Raw genomic sequence first — 15927 nt, forward strand, 5'->3', positions numbered from 1 at the left:
TGCAGACCCTTATATACCCCTAGTGGACTAGGTAGTTTGCAGATGACACTAAATTGGGAAGAGCTGTTAGCTCCCTTGAAGGCAGAGAGGCCTGCAGAGAGACCTTGAGAAATTAGAGGACTGAGAAGTCACCAACCATATGAATGGAACAAGGACAAGTTCTAGATCTTCACCTGGGAGGGGGTTAACTCTGGATATACAGACAGCCTGGGGAATAAGATGCTGGAAAGCAGTGCCAAGGAAAGGGACCTGGGGTTCCTGGTCAGTAGGAAGTTGAATGTGAACCAGCAGTGCCCTGGCAGCCCGGAAGGACATCCCTGTCCTGGGGACATCAGGCCCAGCATTGCCAGCCAGGCCAGGGGGGGAATTCTCCAGCTCTTCTCTGCTCTAGGGTGGCCTCTCCTCAAGTCCTGGGGGCAGTTTTGGGTGCCACAATAAAAGGAAGACATGAAAATATTAGAGAATGTCCAAAGGAGAGCAACAAAGATGGTGAAGGGCCTTGAGGGGAAGCTCTGTGAGGAGTGGCTGAGGTCACTTGATCTGGTCAGCCTGGGGAAGGAAGAGGAGACTGAGGGGAGGCCTCACTGCAGTTACAGCTTCCTTGTGAGGGGAAGAGGAAGGGCAGACATTGATCTCTGCTCTGTGGTGACAGTGACCCTAGGCAATGGCCTGAAATTGTATCGGAGGAGGTTTAGGTTGGATATTAGTTAAAGGTTCATCATTCAGAGGGTGGTTGGGCGCTGGGACAGCTTCCCAGGGAAGTGGTCACAACATCAAATCTGACAGAGCTCCAGAAGCTTCTGGACAACACTCTCAGGCACATGGGGTAACTCTTGGGGATAGTGCTGTGGAGGGCCAGGAGTTGGACTGGATGATCCTTGTGTGGGACCCTTTCAATTCAGGATATTCTAACATTTTACAATCCTAAATTTTGAGCCCCAGTTTATGCAAGTCATGTGTTGCTTTATTAAACAGAGATAATTTTTTTTTGTGAGTGCAAATGCTTTCAGTGGCATTCAGGTCAACAATATCCTACTCCCTTAGTGCTTCTGGTCCTGAGCTGTCAAGGAAGGGAATCAATCAATCTTGTTGCTTGTCCTTGGACTCCTGCTCTCATTGATCTGCAAAAAAACAAGTACATGATCAATTTTGAAGTTTAAACATTCAGAAAGCTAAGTAGTGTGGAAGGATTATTTGGTTTTATTTATATACAACATTTCTTCTATGACATCCTCATAGGATGTTTATTTTTGTGCAGCAGTATGACATTGCTTACCTATATGTTGTATCGGTATATGTGCTCTTTTCTCTTTTTCCCTTCTTAAAACATTTTTACACTGAACTGCTGTTGTTAAGCAGTTTTTATTTTCAGATTATTAATTTTAATTCAGTAACATTAAATGATGTTTATCAGTACCTAAATGTACCACAACTATGAAAATACTAGGTGAAATATTATCAAAGGCTTCATTAACCTCATCACATATACTTACAGCTTCTCCCTATACTCCTACTTATGAGCATACATTAGTGAAAATAATGGCACCATCTATTGATTCTACTATGGATTAGATTTTAATTATTACAGCTCATGAAACAAAGACATCATTAAGTTCATGCAATGCACAACTGTAGGATAACTTACCTCCTTTGCAAAATCTTCAACAAATCCATTTCCCTATGATGCTTTTAATCACACTCACAAAATATAGAACTGTTCATAGTTCAGGTGCTGAACACCAAGTACATCTTCAGTGTGGGGGTCTCAACAACTTTTTGGAGTGGAGGGGCATCAACCATGCTTGCAAAGAGGTGAAGCTGAGCTATGATGCAGCTATCACGTACATCTGAATTTCTCTATTACAGAGCCACCTATTGAGGCTGCATTTGCATGTGCACAGTGACAGGCAGACTTTGTGGACAAGGGAAGATAAGAAGGTGCAAAGTTTGCAGCTGATCAATGTGGACAGCACAGACATGCTATTTATCTTCCCAAAGCTCCTTGGAAATGGTTCAAGGCACCTTCAAGGGCATTTCCTCTTACAATAGAGAAAGTGAGTTCCGCTGTGGCTAAACTCCCTAGTGACCTATGAAGGATTAATCGTAGGATGAAACAAGAACAGCCAAAGTTGAATAACTGATTTTTGGCTGAGAGAAGCACTCAAAAACAGTACAGAATTCATAGCAGCAGGCAAAACTGATTTCTTGGATCTAGTGCTGCACTGAGTTATGGAAAGGGTGTAGACAGGAAAAGATGACAGCAAGACCACAGAGCAAAACCAGAGTGTTAGTAGCTGGCTGCATGTTAAGAGGAGATGGAAAAGAAGGCAGAAAAGATATTAATGTAAATTTTCTTTCCCTAAAATCCACATATTCTACAATTTTTTTTTATTATCCTACAATTTCCATGAATGGTACCTGCTCATTCCAGTAACAAATCTAACACATAGTTTCTAGATCCCATTATTTAATGAGTTTTTGTAACATTGTAATTTGATTACTTGCACATCTGATTACTTGTAGGTTTCTACTGAAGTACTTGTCTGTGTGACATTCTGATCACTACATTCATCACAAAACACACTTTGGAGTAAATGTGACAGAGGGGGTTTGCTTGCCAAAGCTTTTTAAAAATTAAAATGCAATTCCAAACCAGGACCTAACCTGCATGTGCACATCATAAGACTGCTTTAGCATCCTTCAAACATGTTTGCAAAGAGCAAAATTAACCATTTGAGCATGCTGATCAAGGCATTGATTCTGCAAATACTTACTACCAGGCTTAATCCCTTTGAAAGCACGGGGACTATTCATAGTCAGAAAAGCTGTGCCTGTGAGTAAACATTTGCCTCTCTCAGCCCTTGAAAGCGATTGCAGGCAGTATTTTTCCTCTGGATGGACAGTGCTCTCTTGTTGGCAGTCCACAAGTATGAAATGGCATATAGCATAATTGTGAAAATGATACAGGTCTGCCCCTAATCACAGTGTGCAGGCAGCAATTGGCTCGGTGGTGAGAGAGAAGCGCTTAGTCATGCTGAGAGGCAGGCAGGAAATGTCGAGATGGACTGGCGCAATTAGACATGTGTTATTAGTATTTATTAAAACACAACTAGTTACACTGGTTGTGCACATTCTGCAGGCAGACCTTGTGCAAACCCGAGTAATCTGGCCTTAGCTGTGCAATAGAGACCTGTTTACAATAGGGAGTTGTGCTGACCTAACTACATTACTGCACTTAAAGCTGTACATCTCCAGTTTAGGAGCTGGGTAAGAATAGCTTCTTTTTCCTAGCAGAAGTAAAACCAGTGTCAGTGTGAAACACCTTCATACCAGTATAAGCATACATCATTTTAAACAGTATAATTAAATGGGATGAAAAAATTCACGTAGCTAACATATTAATTTGGTATATGATGTATGAAGAGACAAGACTCACTATTTCACAAATAAATGTCAGTGGATGAATCTCACTCCTCTTTCATGTGAGAAGGAGGAGAAGTGAAAATAACCAGTGTTTACGATAGAACCTTTTTGTCTGAGCAACTTGTGACCTAACCAGCATTTGCAAACTCAGGGAAATGCAGTGTATTCATTTGGTGGCTGCCTGTGGAAGCACTTGAATCAGTCTAAACTGATTCTTTGCATAGGAATGAAGAGGGAATCACTCGGGCTGGATGGAGTAAGGCTGCTCATTTAAGAAAACAGTAGAAGATCACAGAAGAATAAATGTTTCTGGCAGCATACATTTTACTATGATGTTTTAGTTTCTCATCTTGAAAATGGAAGGGATTTTCCTTCAATTTTTTCTTCCATTTTCACTCTTCCAGTCAGATAAAGTAACACCTATACATGAATAAGAAAAGGCCTGTGCTATGGCAAAAGCTGGCCAATACTCTCTGAAGATTTCTTTTTCCCAGTGATCACTGATGAGCACCATGGTGCTGGTGGACAGATGGCAGAACCAGGCAGCAGAGAATGGGCTTCTGCTTGGGCCCCTGACTCTGGCCTGCTGTAAACCTTTGGTAAACCACCTTCTCTCTCCGAGCCACAGTCTTTAAAAAATGAGAGAAAGTCAATTTGCAAAGCAATTTGAGAAGTAGCAATGGCAAACAACTGCTCTATATTAGTTGGGTGGAATTCTTACTCACTTCTACACCTTCTTTTCTTGTGCAAGAGCCACCACTGCAGACAGAACTTCAGTTTTGCTTATTAGATAATTTACTAATTTTAGATCTAAATCTGAATTCAGATTTCAAGTAAAGATGAAAGTTTCAAATTATCGAATGTGTTTTTTCATTTTCCTGTTAAATAAAATGCAAACTTTCATACAGAATATTTCAATAAAACATTTTGTTCCTACTTATGATGATGAGTATCAAAATGGAGACAATAAACCGGTTCAGCAATCTTTTGAAGATTCCCCTCACTATGTATTTATAGAGAAATTGATCCAAACACTACCAGTAATTCCATTAGGTTGAATCACTGAGTAACCTTGTTTCTGACACTATAAGCAGATATATCACATGCAAGTAGTGAACTGAATGCATATGCACGGGGTGGCTCCTGAGAAAGATATACTGAAACTTAGAAAAGATAAAATAGCACACAAATATGGGATCCAACAAACTAAGCAAGGATTTGGAGCCCTTTGTTCCTTGCTGTATCTTACTAGTAAACTCACTACAATTACATTGACAACAACAAAAAAGTTTTGATTTGCATAATTACCTGTAATGTGGCACATCTTTTACATAAACTCTAAAATATGGAAATGAAACTATTTATGTGTCAAAATATTTTCAGGATGAGAAATTATACACAGTCATGGAATCATAGACTATTTTGGGTTGGAAGGGACCGTTAAAGCTTGTCTAGCCCAACCCTCTTGCAATGAGCAGGGATATCTTACATTAGACCAGATTACCCAGAGCCCCATCCAGCATCCACTGCCTCACTGAGCAACCTGTTTCAGTGTTTCGCCACCCTAATCATAACAAATTTCTCACTTACAGTTAATCTGAATCTCCCTTCCTTTCATTTCAAACCAACAGGTCCATGGCTTTTTTCTGCAGAGGATCCCAAGCAGGATGCAGTACTCAGGGGGGAGTCTCACCAGAGGGGAGAGCACGGGGGCAGAATCAGCTCCCTTGACTTGTCACCCACACTGCTCTGGATGCAGCCCAGGATACTTCCTGAGCTCCAAGCACACACTGCCAGCTCATGTCCAAATTTTCACCCACCAGCACACCCAAGTTCTTCTGTACAGGTTTTCTCTCAATTCATTCATCCCCCAGCCTGTAATGACACCAGGCAAAGCAGGTGCAGGACCTTGCACTTGACCATGTTGAATCTCATGAGATAGCCATGTGCCCACTTCTTGAGCTTGTCCAGATCTCCTGTGCTTAACTTAAATTGTCTCTATTTTTTTTTATCGTTGTCTCTATTTTGTATATACTAGCTAAATTTATGCACATTGATCACACATTTTACATTTGAAATATTTCTGTTGTTTTTTTGTTGATGCAGCACAGAAAATAATCTAAGGCATACATTTTAATACATTCTTTGTCAAATTATTGAATCTATTTCATAATGGACCACTCCTTTACTTTTTTATTTTCTGTGGTTTTGGTAAGTGCAAGAAATTCTCTTTATATGCCATCAAATCTATGCATTATAATAATACATTATTTTCTGCAATATAGAAACTCTGTTGGTATGAAAATGGTTCATTACACAATTCCTGGTAAATTTTGCCAATATTTAAAGGAATGATCCTGAACACTGGTGACCCAGACCCCACTGGCTTTATCAATATGAATTTTTGTTGAGCTGTTTGCCAGGATGCACACAATGATACATGCTAATAGCTTTTGTTTTACTACTAATCTTTTGGGTATCATCCCAGCATCTTCTGGGCATTCCAAATCATGTTTGCAAGAGATGGGTTTGAAGCAATTCTCCAAATTCAATGACTTCTCAGCTCAATTAAATTCAGAGGCAGGCTCTGATGTACTCCCTTCTCTTACCAAACTCTAATTCTGCCCAGATTTGTATGAAAATGGATTTGTAAACATGCACATATGGATGACAAGAGCAGTCTAGGAGCTAAACAGGTTTTCTTCTTTAGTTGTAAACTATCTTTCTGGCTCTAACTCAGGAAACCACTTTAACCTGTGATTAAATCCCAGGGAAATCAAGACTTCAGCACACAGTTAAGGCTCTGCCTACACTTCAGTGCTTAAAGGGGCAGATTAATAACATGCATTCCTGAAAGAATATTTACCATGGTAAGCCATTGTTTCCCTGTGATTAGAAAACACCAAAAGAAATTTATGAGATCATGAGACACTTGAAAATATATTAAATAACACTGAGACCACTTAAATATTCAAATGTGTGAGGTCTGATGTAGTAAGTTTGGTAGCTCCACCCTTTCCATACCCTGCAGGTGACTCCTGGCGTTATCTCAGTCCTCCACAACCCCCACTCCCTTATCATTCACCTTCAAGAATTCAGTTTATCTCTTGAAACATGCATGGAAATGATGTACACTTATACTGAGAAATGCAGAGATGTACCATTCACCACTCCTTGCTGAAAAACTCATGTAATTTATAGACATGAATATATAGTAGCATATGCACGTATATTTATGGATTTCTGCTTTCACTTTTATGCACCTCTGCAACAAACTTTGCAACACCAGTATTTTCTTCTTTCTAGGGAAATAAGGACTTTGTGTATATTAACCAAGTAAAGGTAGATTCATCTCTGTGTAGCACCTTACCTGACATCTGTCTGAACTGCAAATTGGCTGTATCAATGTTATTCTGTGCTTTCTGGAGGTCCTTAACTAAGTTGCCAGCACGATGAAGGTGGGAGATTATTAGAATATTCTATATATGCTATATCCTGTCAAAATATGGCAGAGCTCATATGGTCCTTCCACAGACACCTTCCAGGTATAGGATTTTACAGGGTGGATTCTGATCTGACAGAACCAAATGTACACCACATTGTTTAATGCAACTTAAATATTTTAACTAATGCTTAATCTTCAGAAGCAGGTTTTCCAATGTCTTATAAATGGAAATATTCTGTGGTGGCTTCTTGTGAAGGACCTCACATTGTCATTGTACAAATGTCTCTTTTGATCATCCCATGACATGGAAAAGGGACTGAATGTGAAAGAAACAGTCCTAATGCAAGATGAAAGGAGCATTCACAGTTATGTTTTATAAAACCTTCCCAAAAAGATAAATTATGAAACTTATTTTTTTTCATTGGCATTACATTAACTTCTTACCAAGACAGTCAGCTACTGCAAACAGCAACTGATACTGCCTACAACTATCATATACTACCATGGGTGCTGTTCCAGCCAAATGAGACAATTCCTGTCATATCACCACTACCATCTTGTACAATCTTGGGCTGGAGATGAAAGGAAATTACTAACTCAGGAGGTGCATGAATCTCAGCAGAAGTTGCTGCTCCCTGTTGTCATCATAGCACAAGAGTTCTATTGTCATTACATTGCAAGGGTTCCATATTGCCGGAGTTTCATACCTCCCTTCCTTGATGTTTCTCATAGGCAACTCCTCCAGGCACTGACTCTTCCTTGTCCTCACAGCACCCAACTGACTCCAGTTCCCCCCAACCAACCAATCCACTCTTTTATAACACGCTTCTTATTGGCTACAGCTGTGGCCTGTTAAAATCAGGCCTGCTCCTAAACTTTAATAATTAACCCAGCTGCAACTCTTTAGGGGACAAGATTACTTGCTCTACTACCTTTATTTACCTATATTCTATTCTCCTACAGCTCCCACATGAAGGAGTGATTTGCTATTGCTTTGCAAGGAAACACTGACATATTTGTCCAGCAGCTCAAGGGTTACAAAAGTGGAGGAGGCAGGAGCATGAGCCTTCATAAATCTTTACACCTTCTAAGAATGGGCTGCTGCTGCTGCTGCAGTGACCCTGTCTGTGGAGTGTTCTGCCACCATTCCAGTGAGTGCAGAAATGTTTTGGTAGAACCCCCCTATTCAGTCCTGGGTAGCCTGAGAGCCTGGTAGGACCAGTGGAAAGACAGAGCCTTTACCAGCAGAGCAGCACCACACTGTGCCAAGGATGACATACTCCTGACAGGTGGTAAATCATGTCAACCTCTCCAGCTGCCATAATGTTTCCATTGTGACCATATCTATGCATCTATTTATGGTGATGTTTTATCTTGCAGATTTTAAATATAATGTATTAAAACATGGTACAGAGTAATCCAAATGCAATTAAGCAAGTGACTGTAAAAGCCAAAATTAATATACAGAGAACGATGTATTTCAAGTTAAGTGGGAACAAGATTATTTGCTAGCTGAAAATAACAGGCACCTTCAGTGCCTTATGTGTATGCAAATGACAGGTGAGCCAAAGGAATATAATCTCAGCTGGCATTACAAAATCCATCACCATGAAAAATAAGAGCAGTGCACTGGAGAATCTAGTCACTATGGAATTAAAAGAAAAATCTCCCTAAATCCACATCACAAGCAAAGAAGAATGTTGATTTAACATACAACTGCATAAACTCAAAACCTGCCTGCCCCCAGTGAGACATGACTCGAGTGAACACCTGAAATGGGGTGGTAAGCAATTAAAATGTTCTCTGCATCTATAGTTAAAAAAAAGAATTACTAAATCTTATAATCTTGTTATCATCTGTACAATAACTGTATGATAACTGTACATAATTCTGTACAAAGCAGAATAGTTAATGCAAACAATCACACACTCCAAATTTGAGACCAATCACAGAAAAATGTAAGCACTTACCATTGACTTTGGATGAGACCAACAGCAGCAGTAAAACCAGGCAGTTATTAAATTTCAGCTGAGCTATTGCTAGGATTTTCTTTGTGAAACAAATGAGGAGATACTTTTCATGTACATTGGAAGTACTTTCTACCACAGCTCACGGAACAGTTTTCAAAACTCCCTTGTCACAAATAATGACAAGCAGTGACTGTCTAGAAAAGTCAGTTAAGGAGTTTGCTGAAAAGAAATTGCAGCTGAATACCTCACTTTCACTGCTACATTAGAAAAGAAGTTGCAGCTGAATGCTTCACTTTCACTGACACATTACCAGGCAGTTGGTGGTGAATCTATGAAACAAGGAACATGGACTATAGTATCATATAAATGGATAATTTCATTCACAGAAGGAAAACTACACAGACATACAAAAAATGTATCAAATATCTTAAGGAGTTGAATCCAACCTACACAAATTTACTCCCTTGTTTAAAATTAGGTGATTGTAAGCAGGGAATCTGCCTTCTTTACTTTTCCAAATGTGCATGTCTTGAAGATGAGAGGGCAAAAAACATGTTTCAGTTATAAGAGCCTATTTCTGCTCCTTGGTCTTCCTGCTAGTTTTGTAACAGCTCCAGTCTGCACAGTGTCTAAAATCCAAGAGAGCTATCCAGATCACCTAATATCCATGGAAGAGCTTAAAATACTAAGTCTCCATATTGGACTTCAAAATTTTCTATATAGAGCCCACCCCCCCAGATACTTAAAAGTATCCCAAACTGAACTCTTAAAGTTGTAATTGAGAAAGAAATGCCTACGTTCATCCCCAGAGAGGCCATTCCCACACCTAACATCCATGAGTAGCTCTGAATTTAGCCCAAATTCCATTTAGTACTCCCAGCTGACATTAGCACTCTTATCCTGCATGTGGAGTGAGCTCTTCCAGAAGACTGCTCTAAGCAGTAGTGAAGAGAATACCTTGGGATGAGGTTCACATCCCCCTCCTTTCAGGTCTCAGTAACTCACTCATGAGATAGACACAGTATTCACAGTTTGCACTGCAAAACTGGGTAAACTGCATACATATAAATGGAAACAGAGTTTGAATCCCAAGACTTTTAGGCTTGTCATTTCAAAAGAGGATCTTCAGCAACAAGATAAAGGGAGTTTAGGTCTGGTTTTATATTTTTCTTGCTTCTTTCCTGTCTGAACAATAAACTAGCTGCAACAAGAGGGATGGAGAGTAGCTGTAGCCTTGGGCATGCTACCATTTGCTCATTCCTTGGGAAAATCAGACTTGGTGGGTTCAACTCACTCAAGACTGAAAAGGTCCTAGACCTGGAAAAAACATTTCTGTCTTCCAGGATAAATTCCCAAAACTACAGGTACCTACAGGACGACATAGTACTTAACTGTTAGCACAGCTGCCCAGCATCATCAGGAGGTTGCACAAGCCAAGAACCATCCCTGACAGGAAACCTGGATGGAGCCACACTGGCTTCAAGGAGTGGGAAGAGAGAACAGTCATGTGGATGTGACAGTGGGAGCCTCTCATGGCTCCTACTTGTAAAAATGTCTTGGTGTCAAAAGTTTGCTCTGGCAAAGCCAAATCTGCTGACTCTTCAGATGATTTTCAAAAATGTTTTGCACTGATGAGCTCTAAGCAGTGCTCTGTTTCAGCATGTGGGAGTGCTGGATCAGCTGGCAGATGTAGGCAGTCAGAGCAGAGGAGCTGGTGCCTCACACAGGTGCCCTTAATTCCTTTTTACAGGGCCTTATAGTTTTCCATTGACTATGGAAGAAATGTTGTCATAATATTTTTTGCCACAGCAATACTTCAATTCCAAATACAGGAATCACTTTTATGCACCAGAGTGAAGCATGGAATTTTCATCTGGTTTCTTAAGGATATGATTTCCTACCTGGAAAAGTTCAAAGTCAAATACTGTTCATTGTACAGAAGAACATGCATCTATGAAAGTATGCTCCCAGGAATAAAAATCTATAAAATCAAAACATTGCAATAAGCTAGAAAGCAGTGCCTTTGGCTATCAATTCTTATTCAATGCCATGAATATTGACATTTACATCTAAGAGGAAAATATTTATTCTGAGAAATAAACTATTATTTAATGTGGCTGCATTCATTTTACCCCTTTAACAAATAATGTTCAAATGATCCATCTTGTAGGATTATACTCCCATCTGTGATGTGTACTTGTGGCCCAAGTACACCTGCCACCTAATATTCTCCTCTGCTGTACCACCCTGCATAGCTTGATTAGCTTGGTCTTTAGTGCCTCCTCCCTATGTAATGTGAACACAGTATGGCCTGCAGTCAGCCTCAGAGAAAAAAAAAACTTTCTCAGGGGAAATGACCCCTACAAAAGAATGCTCTACACCTGGAAAAGCTGGCTGGGTTTAGGCATTTAAATGTTCATTTGTTCATTTGTTTCATGACCTCTTCAACTGCCAAAATGTGTGGGGGTTTTAACTGAGATTGCTGTCTTTTAACACCGAGACAGCAATCTCAGTTAAAGCTATGCCTGCCTTTTTGTTTCTTCACAGTTGATATTGAAATAGTATAAAACTCAAAAGGCAACCCTATTTTAACCAAAAAAAATGCTAATGAAACCAGAAAACAAGTAGTTTTCATGTCAACAGTGATAACTCTATTGAGAGAAAACACCTTTTTAAAATAAACACATAAACCAGCCTTGGAAAGTGAGGTAGTTTTCTTCCCATTAAGAAGTTCCAATGAGTAACTCTTTAAATGAGCATCTAATCTAATTCAGTTTGAATTACAAGCCAAAATATCATGAAATATACTTTTGAGAGCATATCAGTCTAGTTAGAGAATATTGAAATATTAGCTACTTCTTGTCAGAAAAATACCCTCTCCTTCTCTCGTGCTGCTCAAATGGTTTCTATTTCAGGCTGACAGCCCTGCAGTCAATCACAGCAGCTAGAAATCTCTTCCTAGAGCAGCTTTGGAAATGCAGATACTAGAGCTCTGCATGTACTGCCAATTTTTTTTCCCCTTAATATCAAAATAGTAGTATATTTGGTTGGGATTCAATACCCGTTTTTAAATGCTGCTTTTTCCAAACCTGACTTTTTCCCCTATTGTAAATGAACTCATTGTAATGGCTACTGGTATTAATCAGCCACTTAACAGTCCTTTGGGATCTACAGAATGAGCTATTTATTTCTAATGGCAGCACTTCCCAGCCCATCAGCTCTATCGGAAAGCAGCAATCAGCAATGGCCATTTTGCAGTTTGCTTCCACATAGATTAAAAAAGTTCTCGCAAGTAAAAATACCAATATTTTTATTATTAAGAACAACAATAATAATCTTATTACAGTCTGTAAGTCGTGTATACAGATTCCTTCACTTTCAAGTCTCAGCTTTCAAACCAAGTTTGAGTAGGTTTTTTTTGTTTTTTAAGCATCTGAAAACATGCAACCTTTTTCCTTTGCAGTTTTTTACAACGGGATCAGATAAGAAAACTTTTTGATCAGTCAAAACATAATGTCAAAGTGCCAGGATAATAAGCCATTAATACACAAAGGATTACTTTTATTACCAGGGTCTGCAATAGAATATCTTGTTAAGAAAATGCTAAGGAAAAGAATAATACCTTCAGTGCAATTGCTTTAAGAACTCAATAGAATTTCAAGTGTTTCTTTCACCCTTCATTTTTTATAGATCATTAATAAAGACGGTAGTACATTCATTCCAAAATCTGTGGCCAGATCATCAGCTATGAGAATGCATTCAACTCTGCTGTCAGCATTTTCTCTGACTGAGAATAGGGTCAGTATCTGGAGAAAAAAAAATGGTGGAATTAGTGTAGAACAATATCATATCTCTGATGAGCAAGACAAGGATTGGATGCTGATGCTGCAGGCTACTCAAGGATGTTTAATTGTATTCATGAACTATTTGTAAGACAGTGAGCTGCCAAAACCTCAAACATTTCCAACATGGTAATTCTGGAATGGCTGTAGTATATAGGAAAAAACAGATGTCATAATGTGTTTCATCTAGTTTAAAACTTAACATGTAATTAACTTAATAGCTTGACAATAGCTGATGTAGCAACAAATGCAATGCAATTAAATTCATACCTCATTATGACATAAAATTCTTCCACGTATGCATTACAAAAAACGATCATATTTTGAGACACTGGTATATTTAATGGTGACTAATTGTCCTTAAAATGCAATTGCATGTAATACTTGCTTTGTATTTCATCACTTGTGAAAATGGTTTTATTTTTGTAACACTGTACTTCCTGTAGTCCTTTCATTACACCACAAGTGAAAGCTATTCCTTGGTGTATGGTTTCAAATGCTGTATCTAGGTACTTGGACGTTTACATTCATCACGTAGTGTAATGTTTTCATTTTTCTAATCTTTTTGTATTGCTTGGCTGTTTGTCCAAACTGCTGCAGACAATTATCATGGTTCTTTATAATTTTCTCTGAGTACTTTTTACAATAGACCTCAGGTGGTCTGTTTTAGGCACACAGCACCATGCTGAGACAGTCCTGTTCATGCATTACTTTGAGCTGTCCAAGGGTTTCTCAAGGTATTATTAGGGTTTCTCAATTGTTAGTGCTGCAGGATGGAAAAGTGTAAGAGTAACACTGAAGCCAAATAATTTTTAAAAAAGTAGAGTCCTAAAGAAATACCAACACCAAGCCCAGACACTTGTTACAGAACAGCACTGCCTGACCTGCAGTTTCTGTGACAGTTTCCTACATGCAGTTTCTGTTCAAAGAAAGCAGAAATACATTTTGAGCTTATAGTGATCAAGTTGGATTAAACAGAAAATAAATTTACTTTGAATTATGTAATTGATTTTTCAAGTGACTCAGATCTTCCAAGCTCACCACGCTAGTGTGTTCCTGTTAAAGATATTGAAACCTCTTTGAGAGGAGTCTGAAGGGAGAAGGGTTGAACTGTGGCCTAATGAAAGCCCCACTAAAATTTAATGTCACATTCCATTCACTGCAGTAGATGAGGTCCTTGATGCTGACAACAGAGTGGTCCTCTGATTCTGTGGATATGTACAGCTTGGTTTTTGGTACAGCACAGGGATATTATTAGGAAAGAGGGATCAGTAAAAAGGAATCTGAAACCTGATCTAGTGCTGAGGAATGCCTTTTGAATGTGTCATTTGAACCAAGTTATTACTTCTGGGAGGTGTGAACATCTTTGCTCAAAACCTGAAATGGATCCTGAAAAGAAGTAAAAAAGTTAGGCAAGCCTTCATGGAATTAAGAAAAGTAGTTTCAAAGAGATAATTATAGTTTTGAATCTGTGCATCAAGATTTCAAATACAACTCATCATGAGTCTGTTGGATATTCCCTGTTTCAGTTAACACTAACGTCCATCCATTTTCTAGATTTTAAAAACACATTATGACTTTACATATATATTTAGATCCTGCACATTTAGATGATATTTTAAGTTCTTGAACTACATTTATTCCCATATGAATGGTACTGTAGCTGTTACTAAAATACTGAATGGGCAGATTGTTTTTATCAAGCATTTCATATGAACATTTTATGAACTGTGAACAAGAGAATTGTCTACTGATTGGTTATCATGACTTTCAAAGCTAACTGATACTTCATCCCTGCTCAGGGAAAATCAGGGGATTTTTATTGCACCTACAAGGAAATTTTAGGGAATATTATAAACTGACTCATTTTAAGGAAGTAAGAGGAATGGCTGACAATAAAATGCTTACAAGCTGCGGCTATGTAATACTGAACTGCTGTGCAATTCCTCTTTCAGTAGGTTACTTAAAGGAAAAAATAATATATTATGAAATGGATACATTTTTAGAAATTTACTGGAGACCTTTTTAGCAGGGATCACCATGATGCTACAGGTAAATGGTGCTACTTGCTGAGGCTGACAGTTAAAGTCCATCAGTCACTCAGCTGTGGTTTAGCATTCTTTTCAACACAGATCATTTAGCCTCCATTTTCCAAACAAGTGCTGTCACCTACCATGCACACCCACATAGTTGTTCTCAGGGTGCAGGTTGTCACAAAGAGGCAATAAACAGGGTTCCCACAGAAAACTTCCATCTTCGATAGCACTTCAGAAAGCAAAACCCACTGATTGCAGCTCACGTGCTCTATCCCTACAGCTTTTTGGAGGAAAAGTTCATTAGCTGCTTTGCATGCCAAGGGACCAGCTGTCCTTCAGCACATGGAGCTACTCTGATTGACCAGGAGGACAAGTGGGAAATAAGCTCACAGCAGTGCCAGCACGGCATATGGTCGTGTACCAGCTGTTTCTGAAATGCTTGCCAAATGGAGACCAGAACTGGGTTGGTTGTTAGGAAAATAAAACCCAACAAAACCCAACAAACAAACAAAAAAGTTCCACTGTTGGGATTCCTGAGATCTGACCACAAAACCAGAACTGTCAATTTGAAATGTCACACGGCAACTACGTGAATATTCAGAATAATCTGTCATTGGCCTCCATGCTCTGATTTGCTCCATTAGGAGAACACCGATGTTCTGAGCATCTGCTCCTTCTACAAACCTTCAGAGAAAAAATGTTCAGAAAGGGTGAAATAGAATGGATTCGTATGGATGATACACATTACTAATACACTGAGGATATGTGCAGAGGACTATATGGAGATTGATTTAAATTGGTACCAATTGTTACTACAGACAGATCCCAGGTGCCTCATATTTTAGTATATCTTATTCTACCTTGAAAAGGGGAATTCAAATTGTGAGCTCCTGAACAAAAGGAGATTTGATTGCGATTGGTGCGAGTTGTGTTACAGTGGTGGTGAAACGCTTCTGATAAACCCAGGGAATGACTCAGCAGAAAACAGTCAGCAGGATTTTTCCCCCAAAGCTTTTCAGTTTCAGCTTTTCATAACAAGAAAATAACTTGAATGGTAATTAAATAGTTCAGAGAACAATTCTGTCCTTTTATCACACAGTTTAAAGCACTATTTTCTCTTTAGATTTCTCCCAAAATACTCCTGCGAGGTCTGGAGAAAGTAACTGATTAACTGCACTGTTCATACGACATCAATTACTGCCTCAGCGACA

The 15927-nt window shown here is 39.0% G+C and overlaps 1 long non-coding RNA gene across 1 annotated transcript; it reads right to left on the reverse strand.

The window, feature by feature from the left end:
* Positions 1 to 942: 942 nt before the first annotated feature.
* Positions 943 to 2959, reverse strand: LOC132072780 (uncharacterized). The gene is made up of 2 exons (XR_009418387.1): positions 2775 to 2959; positions 943 to 1121 (listed from the first exon to the last, which is right to left on the reverse strand). It is a non-coding gene; the product is annotated as an uncharacterized LOC132072780 (long non-coding RNA).
* Positions 2960 to 15927: the final 12968 nt, after the last annotated feature.

Source organism: Ammospiza nelsoni, chromosome 4, assembly GCF_027579445.1.
Source record: "Ammospiza nelsoni isolate bAmmNel1 chromosome 4, bAmmNel1.pri, whole genome shotgun sequence".
NCBI classification, from domain to species: domain Eukaryota; kingdom Metazoa; phylum Chordata; class Aves; order Passeriformes; family Passerellidae; genus Ammospiza; species Ammospiza nelsoni.